Genomic DNA, 13055 nt, shown 5'->3' with positions numbered 1-13055 from the left:
ACTTCTTTCTGATCTGTGAGTTCATCTCACAGACTTATAACTTAGATTTCAGGAAGCAGTTTGCTAACACTCTTTTCGTGGAATCTGTAAAGTATTTGGGAGCCCATAGGGCCCATGGTGAAAAAGGAAATATCCTCACATAATAACTAGAGAGAAGCTTTCTGAGAGATTCCTTTCTGATGTGCGGCTTCATCACACAGAGTTCAACACTTCCCTTCTTGGCACAGTTTGCTAACACTGTTGTCGTGGATTCTGCAAAGGTAATTTGGGAGCTCATTGAGGGCTATGGTGAAAAAGGAAATATCCTCGCATAATAACTAAAGAGAAGCTTTCTGAGAAACTGCATTTCCATGTGTGAATGCAACTCACAGAGTTACACGATTCTCTTCAGTGATCAGTTTGTTAACACCGTTTTCTGGAAATCTGCAATTAGATACTTCATAGCGCTATGAACCTTTCGTTGACAAAGGAAATATAGACAGATGAAAACTAGAAAGAAGCTTTCTTAGAAACTTCTTGGTGATGTGTGAATTCATCTCACAGAGTTACACTTATGTTTCGTGGAGCAGTCCATTAACACTGTCTTTGAGGAATCTGAGAATGGCTTCTTTGGATCGCATTGAGGCCTACGCTGAAAAGGAAATTTCATCTGTTCAAAACGTGAAAGAAGCTTTCTGAGAAACTTCTTTCTGATCTGTGAGTTCATCTCACAGGCTTATAACTTGACACTTCAGGAAGCAGTTTGCTAACACTCTTTTCGTGGAATCTGTAAAGTGATATTTGGGAGCCCACAGGGGCCATGGTGAAAAAGGAAATATCCTCACATAATAACTAGAGAGAAGATTTCTGAGAGATTCCTTTCTGATGTGTGCTTCATCACAAGAGTTCCACCCTTCCCTTCTTGGAACAGTTTGCTAACACTGTTGTCGTGGATTCTGCAAAGGTATATTGGGAGCTCATTGAGGGCTATGGTGAAAAGGAAATATCCTCACATAATAACTAAAGAAAGCTTTCTGAGAAACTGCATTGCCATGTGTGAATGCAACTCACAGAGTTACACGTTTCTCTTCAGTGATCATTTTGTTAACAGTTTTCTAAATCTGCAATTAGATACTTCATAGCGCAATGAACTTACGGTGACAAAGGAAATATCCACAGATGAAAACTAGAAAGAAGCTTTCTTAGAAACTTCTTGGTGATGTGTGAATTCATCTCACAGTGTTACACTTATGTTTCGTGGAGCAGTCCATTAACACTGTCTTTGAGGAATCTGAGAACGGTTTCTTTGGATCGCATTGAGGCCTACGCTGATAAAGGAAATTTCATCCGATCAAAACGTGAAAGAAGCTTTCTGAGAACTTCTTTCTGATCTGTGAGTTCATCTCCAGGCTTATAACTTAGACTTCAGGAAGCAGTTTGCTAACACTCTTTTCGTGGAATCTGTAAAGTGATATTTGGGAGCCCATAGGGGCCCATGGTGAAAAGGAAATATTCTCACATAATAACTAGAGAGAAGCCTTCTGAGAGATTCCTTTCAGATGTGCGGCTTCACACAGAGTTCCACCCTTCCCTTCTTGGAACAGTTTGCTAACACTGTTGTCGTGGATACTGCAAAGTGATATTTGGGAGCTCATTGAGGGCTATGGTGAACAAGGAAATACCTTCAGATAAACACTGGAAAGAAGCCTTCTGGAAAATGCACTTCGATGTGTGAATGCAACCCACAGAGTTACACGTTTCTCTTCAGTGATCAGTTTGCTAACTAAGTTTTCTGGAAATCTGCAATGGAATACCTTAGCGCAAATGAAGCTTATGGTGACAAAGGAAATATCCACAGATGAAAACTAGAAAGAAGCTATTTTAGAAACTTCTTGGTGATGTGTGATTCATCTCACAGAGTTACATTATGTTCGTGGAGCAGTCCATTAACACTGTCTTTGAGGAACCTGAGAAGGGCTTCCTTGGATCGCATTGAGGCCTACGCTGATAAAGGAAATTTCATCCGTTCAAAACGTGAAAGAAGCTTTCTGAGAAACGTCTTGCGATCTGTGACTTCATCTCACAGACTTATAACTTAGACTTCAGGAAGCAGTTTGCTAACACTCTTTTCGTGGAATCTGTAAAGTGATATTGGGAGCCCATGGGTCCCATGGTGAAAAAGGAAATCCTCACCTAATAACTAGAGAGAAGCTTTCTGAGAGGTTCCTTTCTGATGTGTGGCTTCATCACACAGAGTTCCACCCTTCCCTTCTTGGAATAGTTTGCTAACACTGTTGTCGGGTTCTGCAAAGGTATATTTGGGAGCTCATTGAGGGCTATGGAGAAAAGGAAATACCTCACATAATAATAAAGAGAAGCTTTCTGAGAAACTGCATTGACATGTGTGCATGAAAATCACAGAGTTACAGGTTTCTCTTCAGTGATCAGTTTGTTAACACAGTTTTCTGGAAATCTGCAATTAGATACTTCATAGCGCAATGAACTCACGGTGACAAAGGAATATCCACAGATGAAAACTAGAAAGAACCTTCTTAGAAACTTCTTGTGTGATGTGAATTCATCTCACAGAGTTACACTTATGTTCGTGGAGCAGTCCATTAACTGTCTTTGAGGAATCTGAGAAGGCTTCTTTGGATCGCATTGGAGGCCTACGCTGAAAAGGAAATTTCATCTGTTCAAAACGTGAAAAAGCTTTCTGAGAAACTTCTTTCTGATCTGTGAGTTCATCTCACAGGCTTATATCTGACACTTCAGGAAGCAGTTTGCTAACACTCTTTTCGTGGAATCTGTAAAGTGATATTTGGGAGCCCATGGGGCCCATGGTGAAAAAGGAAATATCCTCACATAATAACTAGAGAGAAGCTTTCTGAGAGATTCCTTTCTGATGTGTGACTTCATCACAAGAGTTCCACCCTTCCCTTCTTGGAACAGTTTGCTAACACTGTTGTCGGGATTCTGCAAAGGTATATTTGGGAGCTCATTGAGGGCTATGGTGAGAAAGGAAATACCTCACATAATAACTAAAGAGAAGCTTTCTGAGAAACTGCATTGCCATGTGTGAATGAAACTCACAGAGTTACCGTTTCTCTCAGTGATCAGTTTTTAACACAGTTTCTTAAATCTGCAATTAGATACTTCATAGCGCAATGAACCTTACGGTGACAAAGGAAATATCCAGATGAAAACTAGAAAGAAGCTTTCTTAGAAAACTTCTTGGTGATGTGTGAATTCATCTCACAGAGTTACACTTATGTTTCGTGGAGCAGTCCATTAACACTGTCTTTGAGGAATCTGAGAACGGCTTCTTTGGATCGCATTGAGGCCTACTGACAAAAAATTTCATCCGTTCAAAACGTGAAGAAGCTTTCTGAGAAACTCTTTTGATCTGTGAGTTCATCTCACAGACTTATAACTTAGACTTCAGGAAGCAGTTTGCTAACACTCTTTTCGTGGAATCTGTAAAGTGATATTTGGGAGCCCATAGGGGCCATGGTGAAAAAGGAAATAACCTCACATAATAACTAGAGAGAAGCTTTCTGAGAGATTCCTTTCTGATGTGTGGCTTCATCACACAGAGTTCCACCCTTCCCTTCTTGGAACAGTTTGCTAACACTGTTGTCGTGGATTCTGCAAAGGTATATTTGGGAGCTCATTGAGGGCTATGGTGAAAAAGGAATATCCTCACATAATAACTAAAGAGAAGCTTTCTGACAAACTGCATTGCCATGTGTATGCACCCACATAGTTTACAAGTTTCTCTTCAGTGATCAGTTTGTTAACACAGTTTTCTGGGAATCTGCAATTAGATACATCATAGCGCAATGAACCTTACGGTGACAAAGGAAATATCCACAGATGAGAACTAGAAAGAAGCTTTCTTAGAAACTTCTTGGTGATGTGTGAATTCATCTCACAGAGTTACACTTATGTTTCGTGGAGCAGTCCATTATCACTGTCTCTGAGGAATCTGAGAACGAATTCTTTGGACCGCATTGAGGCCGACGCTGATAAAGGAAATTTCATCCGTTCAAAACGTGATAGAAGCTTTCTGAGAAACGCCTTTCTGATCTGTGAGTTCATCTCACAGACTTATAACTTAGACTTCAGGAAGCAGTTTGCTAACACTCTTTTCGTGGAATCTGTATAGTGATATTTGGGACCCCGTGGGGCCCATGGTGAAAAGGAAATATCCTCACAATAACTAGAGAGAAGCTTTCTGAGAGATTCCTTTCTGATGTGTGGCTTCATCACACAGAGTTCCTCCCTTCCCTTCTTGGAACAGTTTGCTAACACTGTTGTCGTGGACTGCAAAGGTATATTTGGGAGCTCATTGAGAGCTATGGTGAAAAAGGACATATCCTCACATAATAACTAAAGAGAAGCTTTCTGACAAACTGCATTGCCATGTGTGAATGCAACTCACAGACTTACACGTTTCTCCTCAGTGATCAGTTTGTTAACACAGTTTTCTGGAAATCTGCAATTAGATACTTCATAGCACAATGAAACTTAGGTGACAAAGGAAATATCCACAGATGAAAACTAGAAAGAAGCTTTCTTAGAAACTTCTTGGTGATGTGTGAATTCATCTCACAGAGTTACACTTATGTTTCGTGGAGCAGTCCATTAACACTGTCTTTGAGGAATCTGAGAACGGCTTCTTTGGATCGCATTGAGGCCTACGCTGATAAAGGAAATTTCATCCTTCAAAACGTGAAAGAAGCTTTCTGAGAACTCTTTCTGATCTGTGAGTTCATCTCACAGACTTATAACTTAGACTTCAGGAAGCAGTTTGCTAACACTCTTTTCGTGGAACTGTAAAGTGATATTTGGGAGCCCATAGGGGCCCATGGTGAAAAAGGAAATATCCCACATAATAACTAGAGAGAAGCTTTCTGAGAGATTCCTTTCTGATGTGTGGCTTCATCACACGAGTTCCACCCTTCCCGTCTTGGAAGTTTTGCTAACACTGTTGTCGTGGATTCTGCAAAGGTATATTTTGGAGCTCATTGAGGGCTATGGTGAAAAAGGATATCCAATAATAACTAAAGAGAAGCTTTCTGAGAAACTGCATTGCCATGTGTGAATGCAACTCACAGAGTTACACGTGTTCTCCTAGTGATCATTTGTTAACCAGTTGTCTGGAAATCTGCAATTAGATATTCATAGCGCAATGAACCTTACAGTGACAAAGGAAATATCCACAGATGAAAACTAGAAAAGCTTTCTTAGAAACTTCTTGGTGATGTGAATTCATCTCACAGAGTTAACTTATGTTCGTGGAGCTCCATTAACACTGTCTTTGAGGAATCTGAGAACGGGCTTCTTGGATCGCATTGAGGCCTACGCTGATAAAGGAAATTCATCCGTTCAAAACGTGAAAGAAGCTTTCTGAGAAACTTCTTTCGATCTGTGAGTTCACTCACAGCTTATAAACTTAGACTTCAGGAAGGAGTTGCTAACACTCTTTTCGTGGAATCTGTAAAGTGATATTTGGGAGCCCAAGGGCCCATGGTGAAAAAGGAATATCCTCACATAAAACTAGAGAGAAGCTTTCTGAGAGATTCCTTTCTGATGTGCGGCTTCATCACACAGAGTTCCACCTTCCTTCTTGGAACAGTTTGCTAACTGTTGTCGTGGATTCTGCAAAGGTATATTTGGGAGCTCATTGAGGGCTATGGTGAAAAAGGAAATATCCTCACATAATAACTAAAGAGAAGCTTTCTGAGAAATGCATTCTGCCATGTGGGGAAGAAACTTCACAGAGTTACACGTTTCTCTTCAGTGATCAATTTTTTACACAGTTTCTTTATAATCTGCAATTGATTACTTCAGAGCGCAATTGAACTTTACGGTGACAAAGGAAATATCCCATAGATGAAAACTCAAAAGAAGCTTCTTAGAACACACTTGGTGATGTGTGATCTATCTCAGAGAAGTTTACACTTAGTTTCCTTGGAGCAGTCCATTAACACTGTCTTTGAGGATCTGAGAACGGCTTCTTTGGATCGCCATTGCAGGCTACGCTGACAGGAGAATTTCATCCCGTTCAAAACGTGAAGGAAGCTTTCTGAGATAACTTCTTTGCTGATTCTGTGAGTTCATGCCACAGACTTCATAAATGAGACTCCGCAAGCGTGCTAAACTCTTTTCGTGGAATCTGTCAAGTGATATTGGGGAGCCCTCAGGGGCCCATGGTGGACAAGGAAATATCCTCACCAATCATAACTAAAGCTAGCGTTCTGGAGAGAATTGCTGTGCTGATGTGTGACTCATGCGCACAGATGTTACGCTAGTGTTGTTGTGGAGTCCGTTCCTAGGACGGTTTCTGTGGATTCCGAGAAGTGATATTTCTCTGAGGCTTGAATGAACAGACGGAGAAAATGAAATACCCCAAGAAACGCGGAAGCAAGCTTATGAGAAACTCCTTTGATATGGGAATTCATTTTACAGGTCTCAATCACCCTTTCGGGGGAGTTCCTAGCATCATTGAGGAATCTGTGTGATGTCTTGGATAACGTGAATCGCATGGTTGAAATAAGGAACTATGCCTCAGGAAACCTGCAGAGAAGCCTTCTCAGAACTTTCTTTGTTGTGGAGAATCCAGCCCACAGATGTCATCATTGTTTGACTGAGCAGCTGCCAGAGTTTCTGCAGAATCTGCATAGGACACACGGTGACCGTCCCAGACCAAATAACCTCGTCTTACTAAAGAAGAAGCTTTCTGAGAAACCGCTTGTGATGTATGAATTCAAGTCACTAAGTTACAGCTGTATTTCGGGGCCGTGGCCTGCCCTATTTGTGTGGAATCTGCGAACAGATATTCCGGATCCCTTTGAAAACAATGGGGCCATGGAAATATCTTCCAATGAAAATGAGAAAGAAGCTTTCTGAGAACTTCTTTGTGCTCTGTGAATTCATCTCACAGAGTTACAACTTAGGCTCATAAGCAGTTGCTACACTTTTCGGAATCTTGCAAAGGGATATTTGGGAGTCCAGGGGCCCATGTGAAAAAGGAAATGCCTCAATAAATAAGTAGAGAAAGTTTCTGAGAGATCTCTTTTGATGTGTGACTTCCACACAGAGTTCCACCCTTCCCTTCTTGGAACAGTTTGCTAACACTGTTGTCGGGATCTGCAAAGTATTTTGGGAGCTCATTGAGGGCTTGATGGTGAAAAGGAAATATCTCAATAAAACTGAAAGAACGCTTCTTGAGGAAACTGCACTTCGATGTGTGAATGCAACCCACAGAGTTACACGTTTCCTTCAGTGATCAGTTTGTTAACACAGTTTCTGGAACTCTGCAATTAGATACTTCATAGCCGCAATGAACCCTTACATGACAAAGGAAAATATCACAGCTGAAAACTAGAAAGGACGCTTTCTTAGAAACTTCTTGGTGATGTTTGAATTCATCTCCCAGGTTACCTTAGTTCGTGGAGCAGTCCATTAAACCTGTCTTTGAGAACTGAGAACGGTTCTTTGGATCGCATTGGGCCTACGCTGATAAAGGAAATTTCATCCGTCAAACGTGAAAGAAGCTTCTGAGAAACTTCTTTCTGATCTGTGGTTCATCTCACAGGCTTATAACTTAGAATTCAGGAAGCAGTTTGCTACACTCTTTTCTGGAATCTGTAAAGTGATATTTGGGAGCCCATAGGGGCCCTGGTTGAAAAGGAAATATCTCACATAATAAACTAGAGAGAAGCTTCTGAGAGATTCCTTTGATTGTGCTGCTTCATCACACACAGAGTTCCACCCTCCTTCTTGGAACAGTTTGCTAACACTTTGTCGTGGATCTGCAAGTATATTTGGGAGCTCATGGAGGGCTCTGGTGAACAAGGAAATACTTCAGATAAACACTGAAAGAAAAAGCTTTGGGAAAATGCACTTCGATGTGTGAATCAACCACAGAGTTACACGTTTCTCTTCGTGATCAGTGCTAACAAGTTTTCTGGAAATCTGCAATTGGATACCTCTAGGCATGACCTTATGGTGACAAAGGAAATATCCACAGATGAAAACTAGAAAGAAGCTATTTTAGAAACTTCTTGGTGATGTGTGATTTCATCTCACAGAGTTACTTTATGTTTCGTGGAGCAGTCCATTACACTGTCTTTGAGGAACCTGAGAAGGGCTTCCTTGGATCGCATTGAGGCCTACGTGATAAAGGAATTTCATCCTTCAAAACGTGAAAGAAGCTTTCTGAGAAACGCTTTCTGATCTGTGACTTCATCTCACAGACTTATAAACTAGACTTCAGGAAGCAGTTTGCTAACACTCTTTTCGTGGAATCTGTAAAGTGATATTGGGAGCCCATGTGGGCCCATGGTGGAAAAGGAAAATCCTCACCTAATAACTAGAGAGAAGCTTTCTGAGAGTTCCTTTCTGATGTGTGGCTTCATCACACAGAGTTCACCCTTCCTTCTTGGAATATTTTGCTAACACTGTTGTCGTGGATTCTGCAAGGTATATTGGGAGCTCATTGAGGGCTATGGGAAAAAGGAAATCCCTCACATAATACTAAAGAGAAGCTTCTGAGAAACTGCATTGACATTGTGATGAAAATCACAGAGTTAACAGTTTCTCTTCAGTGATCAGTTTGTTAACACAGTTTTCTGGAAATCTGCAATTAGATACTTCATAGCGCAATGAACTCACGGTGACAAAGGAAAATCCACAGATGAAAAACTCGAAAGAACCTTTCTTGAAACTTCTTGGTATGTGTGAATTCATCTCACAGGTTACACTATGTCGTGGAGCAGTCCTTACCATGTCTGAGGATCTGAGAACGGCCTTCTTGGATCGCATTGGGCCACTGCTGATAAGGAAATTCATCCGTTCAAAACGTGAAAGAACTTTTTGAGAAACGTTTTTCTGATCTGTGAGTTCATCTCAGACTTATAACTTGACTTCAGGAAGCAGTTTGCTAACCTCTTTTCGTGGAATCTGTAAAGGATATTGTGGAGCCACAGGGCCCATGGGTGAAAAAGGAAAAACCTCACATAATAAACTAGAGAGAGCTTTCTGAGAGATTCTTTCGATGTGTGGCTTCACAACAGAGTTCCACCCGCCCTTCTGGAACAGTTTGCTAACACTGTTGTCTGGATTCGCAAAGGTATATTTTGGAGCATGAGGGCTATGGTGAAAAAGGAATATCATCACTAATAACTAAAGAGGCTTGCGAAACTGCATGCCATGTGTAGAACTCACGCGTACACGTTTTCTCTCAGTGATCAGTTGTTAACACGTTTTCTGGAAATCTGCGCATTAGATACTTCATAGCGCAATGAAACTACGGTGACAAAGGAATATCCACCAGATGAAAACTAGAAAGAAGGTTTCTTGGAAACTTCTGGTGATGTGTGAATTCATCTCACAGGTTACACTTATGTTTCGTGGGAGCAGTCTTAACACGTCTTTGGGACTGAGGAAGCGGCTTCTTGGATCGCTTGAGGCTACGTGATAAGGAAATTTCAATCCGTTCAAAACGTGAAAGAAGCTTTCTGAGAAATCTTTCTGATCTGTGAGTTCATTCACAGACTTATAACTTAGACTTCAGGAGCAGTTTGCTAACACTCTTTCGGGATCTGTAGTGATATTTGGGAGCCCGGCCCCGTGAAAAGGAAAATATTCACATAATAACTAGAGAGAAGCTTCTGAGAGATTCCTTCTGATAGTGGTTCCTCACCCAGAGTTCACTTCCTTCTTGGAACAGTTTGCTAACTGTTGTCGGATTCGCAAAGGTATATGGGAGCTCATTGAGGGCTATGGTGAAAAGGAATATCTCACATAATAACTAAAGAGAAGCTTCTCTGACAAACTGCATCTGCCATGTATATGCAACCACATAGTACAAGTTCTCTTCAGTGATCAGTTTGTTACACAGTTTTCTGGGAATCTGCAATTAGATACTCATAGCGCAATGAACCTTACGGTGACAAGGAAATATCCACAGATGAGAACTAGAAAGAAGCTTTCTTAGAAACTTCTTGGTGAGTGTGAATTCATCTCACAGAGTTACACTTATGTTTCGTGGAGAGCAGTCCTATTACACTGTCTTCTGAGGAATCTGAGAACGTTCTTGGACGCATTGAGGCCACGTGATAAAGGAAATTTCATCGTTCAAAACGTGAAAGAAGCTTTCTGAGAAAGTCTTTCTGATCTGTGAGTTCATCTCACAGACTTATAACTTAGACTTCGGAACGAAGCAGTTTGCTAACACTCTTTTTGTGGAATCTGTATAGTGATATTTGGGACCCTGGGGCCCATGGTGAAAGAGAAAATCCTCACATAATAACTCGAGAGAAGCTTTCTGAGAGATTCCTTTCTGATGTGTGCGCTTCATCACCGAGTTCCCCCTTCCCTTCTTGGAACAGTTTGCTAACACTGTTGTCGTGGATCTGCAAGGTATATTTGGGAGCTCATGAGGCTATGGTGAAAAAGGAAATCTCCCATAATAACTAAAGAGAAGCTTTCTGAAAACTGCATTGCCATGGTTGAATGCAACTCACAGACTTACACGTTCTCCTCTCGTGATCAGTTTGTTAACACAGTTTTCTGGAAATCTGCAATTAGATACTTTAGCACAATGAAACTTACGGTGACAAAGGAAATATCCACAGATGAAAACTAGAAAGAAGCTTTCTTAGAAACTTCTTGGTGATGTGTAATTCATCTCACAGAGTTACACTTATGTTTTGGAGCAGTCCATTAACACTCTCTTTGAGGAATCTGAGAACGGCTTCTTGGATCGCATTGAGGCCTACGCTGATAAAGGAAATTTCATCCGTTCAAAACGTGAAAGATCTTCTGAAAACTTCTTTCTGATCTGTGGTTCATCTCATAGACTTATCTTAGCTTCAGGAAGCAGTTTGTAACCCCTTTTCGTGAATCTGTAAAGTGATATTTGGGAGCCATAGGGGCCATGGTGAAAAAGGAAATATCCTCACATAATAATATAGAGAAGCTTCTGAGAGATTCCTTTCTGATGTGTGGCTTCATCACACGAGTTCCACCCTCCCTTCTTGGAACAGTTTGCTAACACTGTTGTCGTGGATTCTGCAAAGGTATATTTGGGAGCTCATTGAGGGCTATGGTGAAAAAGGAATTCCTCACATAATAACTAAAGAAGCTTCTGACACTGCTTGCCATGGTGATGCAACCCACAGAGTTACACGTTTCTCTTCCAGTGATCAGTTTGTTAACACAGTTTTCTGGAATCTGCAATTGTACTTCATAGCGCAATGAACTCACGGTGACAAAGGAAATATCCACAGATGAAAACTAGAAAGAAGCTTTCTAGAAACTTCTTGTGATGTGTGAATTCATCTCACAGAGTTCACTTATGTTTCGTGGGCAGTCCATTACCACTGTCTTTGAGGAATCTGAGAACGCTTCTTTGGATCCATTGAGGCCTAGCTGATAAAGGATTTCATCGTTCAAAACGTGAAAGAAGGCTTTCTGAGAAACTCTTTCTGATCTGTGAGTTCATCTCACAGACTTATAACTTAGATTCAGGAAGCAGTTGCTAACACTCTTTTCGTGGAATCTGTAAAGTGATATTTGGGGCACCATGGGGCCCATTGTGAAAAAGGAAATCCTCACATCATATAACTAGAGAGAAGCTTTCTGAGAGATTCCGTTCTGATTGTGGCTTCATCATCGAGTTCCACCCTTCCTTCTTGGAACAGTTTGCTAACACTGTTGTTTGGATTCTGCAAAGGTATATTTGGGACTCATTGAGGCTATGGTGAAAAGGAATTCCTCACATAATAACTAAAGAGAGCTTCTGAAAACTCTTGCCATGTGTAATGCAACTCACAGAGTTACCGTTTCTCTTCAGTGATCAGTTTGTTAACACAGTTTTTCGGAAATCTGCATTGGATACTTCATAGCGCAATGAACCTTGCGTGACAAAGGAAATATCCCGATGAAAACTAAAAGAAGCTTCTTAGAAACTTCTTTGTGTGTGTGAATTCATCTCACGAGAGTTACACTTATGTTTCGTGGAGCAGTCCATAACACTGTCTTTGAGGAATCTGAGACGGCTTCTTTGGATCGCATTGAGGCCTACGCTGTAAAGGAAATTCATCCGTTCAAAACGGAAAGAAAGCTTTCTGAGAACCTTCTCGATCTGTGAGTTCATCTCACAGACTTATAACTTAGACCTCAGGAAGCAGTTTGCTAACACTTTTTCGTGGAATATGAAAGTGATATTGTGAGCCCATGGGGCCCATGTGAAAAGGAAATACTCACATATAACTAGAGAGAAGCTTTCTGAGAGATTCCTTCTATGTGTGTCTTCCTCACACAGAGTTCCACACTCCCTTTTGAACAGTTTGCTAACCTGTTGTCGTGGATTCTGCACAAATTAATTTGGCGCTCTTGAGGCTATGTGGTGAAAAAGGAAATATCCTCAATAATAACTAAAGAGAAGCTTTCTGAGAAACTGCATTGCCAGTGTGAATGCAACTCACAGAGTTACCGTTTTCTCCTCAGTGTCAGTGTGTTAACACAGTTTTCTGAAATCTGCATATATACTTCATAGCGCATGAACCTACGGTGACAAAGGAAATATCCACAGAAGAAAACTAGAAGAAGCTTTCTTAGAAATTCTTGGTGATGTGTGAATTCACTCAAGAGTTAAACTTATTTTCATGAGCAGTCCATTAACACTGTCTTTGAGGAATCCTGAGAACGGCTTTTTGATCGCATTGAGGCCTACGCTGATAAAGGAATTTCATCCTTCAAAACGTGACAAGCTTTCTGAGACGCTTTCTGATCTGTGAGTTCATTCACGACTTATAACTTAGACTTCAGGAAGCAGTTGCTAACACTCCTTTCGTGGAATCTGGTAAAGTGATATTGGGGAGCCCAGAGGGCCCATGGTGAAAAGGAAATATCTACATAATAATAGAGAGAAGCTTTCTGAGAGATTTTCTGATGTGCTCCTCACACAGAGTCCACCCTTCCTTCTTGGAACAGTTTCCTAGCACTTTTGTCGTGGATTCTGCAAGGTATTATTTTGGAGTCATTGGGGCCTATGGTTAAAA

The sequence above is a fragment of the Rhinopithecus roxellana genome, chromosome 21 (assembly GCF_007565055.1).
Source record: "Rhinopithecus roxellana isolate Shanxi Qingling chromosome 21, ASM756505v1, whole genome shotgun sequence".
Lineage (NCBI taxonomy): Eukaryota > Metazoa > Chordata > Mammalia > Primates > Cercopithecidae > Rhinopithecus > Rhinopithecus roxellana.
This window is presented reverse-complemented; position numbering follows the sequence as displayed.